This window comes from Palaemon carinicauda, chromosome 3 (genome assembly GCF_036898095.1).
Source record: "Palaemon carinicauda isolate YSFRI2023 chromosome 3, ASM3689809v2, whole genome shotgun sequence".
NCBI classification, from domain to species: domain Eukaryota; kingdom Metazoa; phylum Arthropoda; class Malacostraca; order Decapoda; family Palaemonidae; genus Palaemon; species Palaemon carinicauda.
This window is the reverse complement of record NC_090727.1, coordinates 92,385,394-92,389,427: the sequence shown is the minus strand read 5'-3', so window position 1 is coordinate 92,389,427 and position 4,034 is coordinate 92,385,394. Positions and strand designations below refer to the sequence as shown.

The 4,034-nt window shown below is 34.1% G+C and overlaps 1 non-coding gene across 1 annotated transcript; it reads left to right on the top strand.

Moving 5' to 3' along the window:
• The first annotated feature begins 1,958 nt into the window (after positions 1 to 1,958).
• On the top strand, positions 1,959 to 2,031 carry TRNAR-ACG (transfer RNA arginine (anticodon ACG)). The gene has a single exon. It is a non-coding gene; the product is annotated as a tRNA-Arg (tRNA).
• The last annotated feature ends 2,003 nt before the right edge of the window (positions 2,032 to 4,034 follow it).

The following is a 4,034-nucleotide window of genomic DNA, read 5'->3' as shown; positions in this document are numbered from 1 at the left end:
AGCGATGGCAGAGGTGATGGGTGGGTCTAAAAACAGTAACTTGCCGTCCAGTAAGGATGTGACCTTGTGCACTTCTACCAGGAATTCCTGTGTCTAACTATACATGATAATTCCCTCTAGAGGGCTTTAGATTTTCTTTCTTTTAACAGCACTTTATCCTTGGTAATCGTAATCTTAATCTTCATGAATTATGTACTTTGCTTACTTTAGTTCCTTAGGAAAGTCCGTTAAATGATAGCTTTTAGATAATGCGCTGTTGTACAGAATGATGACATATATCTGGATATGATTCAGCATATTGGCATCCAAGAGAGTGAATTATGTCCTTATGTAATGACCAAAACTAAATTGATTTGGATTTCTTATATTCCCCCCCCCCCCACTTCCTCGCAAAACGGTCGTCTGTAATTGCATTACGTTGCATTTACCAAACATTCATAGGTTTTACTTAAAATTTGCCATTGGGGGAAACTTACAAGCTAAAGAGAAAACCATAGCGTTATTTGCTATTAGTTGAAATACTATTGCAATTAACCAATTGGACATGGTTTGTGCTTTTGTGATTATCAGATGCTACGGTACATTAGTCTCTCTCTCTCTCTCTCTCTCTCTCTCTCTCTCTCTCTCTCTCTCTGTGTGTGTGTGTGTGCGTGCTGTTCCTGCGAACTTTACGTGAGTAAGGATTTTCCTCTCAATTCTGTGTCATCAATTTTGTGAGCAAAGTTCTAGATAGTAGAGTTGTACGACTTACGAATGGCATTAGCATAGCAGCGGGTCGAGTTCTGCCTCGGAATGTGAGTTTACTGGGGAGATTACTGATGTGGATGGATTTGCCCGACTGACGTTCCGATGAGCGTCTCTTTAGATGAAGTTGGAACTGACACCAGAAACCTTTAAGCTTTGGAAATTTTATTGTTCACCTTAACGTTTTCAAGGACACAGTTAAAGCCTTTCCAATTTCTCGACCATTAGCGCTATGTAATCTTTGTGTGTTTTATAATAGTTCATTAGAAGTTATCTCACGCACGCAGTAAAAGCTAGTGTTTTCGTATATGCTCAAAATATAAACCGTCCTAACACTGACGATTTGAGATAAGATAATTAGGTCCATGCTCCACCAACCCTTGATTTCTATATATCTCGTACAAGTGATCTCAAAACCCGTGAAAAAAGAATAAGTTAGTTGTCCCTATGAATACTGGACCTGGCCATCTCACTTTTTATTATTTTCTCCCACATTATTTACGTTTATTAAGAAACTTGTAAAGGTAGCGATACAAGTGGTTGATGAAAATGAGCATTAGAATATTCCTAACACTCCTTCATAGGAATGCTAGAAGATGCAACTAAATGAAGTTGTCGTTTTAGGATTATTTTATTTATATATTTATATAAAGGAGGGCTGTACAAGTAGATGATTCTTGGCTTTGAATTTAGTGAGTATCTTGAATATCAACATGTCTCCTACACCGTTTCACTCATTATCATTTAAGGAACCTCAAGTTGCAAAGTCTTTTTTTCAAGAAAATGGACTTACGGCAATTCATTCTGATCAATGAAATACTTCCTTATTTGATAATCTCTTATTCTATATATGTTTATTAATCATGTTATTGTACGGGAGAAGATGCTACGTGTAGTTGAAGCTTGGTTGAGTGGTGAGGACATGAGAGGAAGAAGAGAGAGTGAGCGGATGCAGTATGTCAGCTGGTGGCATTGGCCTTTTGGCCCATACCCAAAGCTTTACCAAAATATAACGAGGGGAACTAGGTCCTACACTGCTCGTGTGCATTTAGAAAAGAAAAAAAAATATTTGCTTATTACATCTCTATACATGAAATTTCAAAATTTGGATTTCCTAATTGTTAGGGAAATAACAACAGTTATGTAAAGAAGGGATATGTAGCATTGATAAAAAAGAAAAAATAAGTTAGTTTCCAGAATCACTAATTAGGAACGGCCTTGTGGCGCAACGGATAACGCGTCTGACTACGGATCAGAAGATTCCAGGTTCGAATCCTGGCAAGGTCGAGGACATTATTTTTCACCATCAGCCCTTATCGTATTTCATTTTATGCAATAAGGTTTTATTATTATTATTATTATTATTATTATTATTATTATTATTATTATTATTATTATTATTATTAATTTTTATATGGGGAGATTATCTCAGGTTCCTCATGCCAGTTGTGACAGTTTGAGTGTTGCTGGTTTCGTATTTCACTTCCTTATTGATTTGTTAATTTATTTCCAGTTATTAAACTGGGTGTGTTTAATTTTGCTTATTGTTTTTTTATTATTATTTTATGAATTTGGATTTATTCTTTGTAACTTATTACCTATATGTTTATTCTACTTCCGGATACCTTCTTTATTTCTTTTCACGAAGTAAATATACAATTTCCTCATATGATTATTTCCTGTATATATATACATATATATATATATATATATATATATATATATATACATATATATATATATATATATATATATATATGTGTATATAAGTACATTATATATATATATATGTATATAAGTACATTATATATATATATATATATATATATATATATATATATATATATAGAGAGAGAGAGAGAGAGAGAGAGAGAGAGAGAGAGAGGGGGGGGGGCATTATACATACTACCGTATATCAGTCTTCCTGTTGTACCAACCGTGTGTCACATGATCGTACATAGTTCATTTTGTGCTTGTATCTTCGTTCTCCCCTCGCACTAAAAAGGACCTGAAAAAACATGTTTTTTTTTCTCATTGGTAACGGTGTTGAATTTGAACATGGAATTTCCTGTTGCCTTGAGCTTTTGTATATAAAGGAGAGTGTTCTGTAATAAACTCACTCAGTTGCTTTCATCCTGTCTTTGAGTCACAACCTTCTCTCGGCCCGTCACACTGTTGAGGACATCAGTCCGAAATTGAGATATTACTACATATTTTCTTGGTTTTCCCACTTATGGCGTATACTGTACTGGGCGGTATTATAATCATTCTTTCTATTTGTACTATACTCCTTCAACGACACTTTTGACTTGGAAAACTAAAAAGGTAGTTTTGAATGCTGTTGTTTGTTCATAATGGCTAAAAAGGGTTTTATTCTTGGAATATGAATATCAAATTAGGTCTTAAGATCTGAGAAGTCTCAAAATAAGTTAAAAGTCTAAATTTTCCCAATCCAATCGAATCGGTATGAATACCACTATAGCTTACGCTGTCTGAATATTGTTTAATAGTATATCACATTTGTATGTATAGTTGATAGTACAAACCTCACTTTAACATTGATATTGTCATGAGATTTATACTTGGCTAATGTTGGAGAGACAGATTATCGTGACACTTGCTTCTTCCTTCCTGTTGGAATCTTAATGGTCAGGAATTATTCGAATGAAAGGAATCTGTATCGGGAACGTGGCCGAGAATAATGAAGGTCTGCTTCTGATGTGTCCTCGGGATATCGTTTGCACTTCACTTTGATGAGGTTTTGTCACAACGCTTCTGGTTATTCAGCCATTCCTTTGGTGTTCTTATATTGATAGAACTAGTATATGCGACCTGTCGAAAAGGACGGCTGAATGTTTAGATAGATCTGCACACTTACTCCCTCTCCCCTACCCGTGGGTCGACGAGAGACAGAGCAGTTATTTGTCTGGTAATGCCTCTGAGCGTATATATATATATATATATATATATATATATATATATATATATATATATATATATATATATATATATATATATATATATACTGTATACGTAGCCATACACTATTATATTGTTAGTGTTTGTATGTATGTTTATTTGCATTATGTGTTATATTTTGTTTCATAATGATATGGCAGATATAGATCGCATTTGTGTTTATTTGGAAATATATTTGAAGAAAGTTAATCACATTCACTCCTGAAAACAATATAGTTTGAGGATGGTAAACATTGAAATCTAATATCGTTTCAAAATGTAAATATGATCTGCGCGATTCCAAGTAAATTTCATTCGTGTTCTTGTTCGCA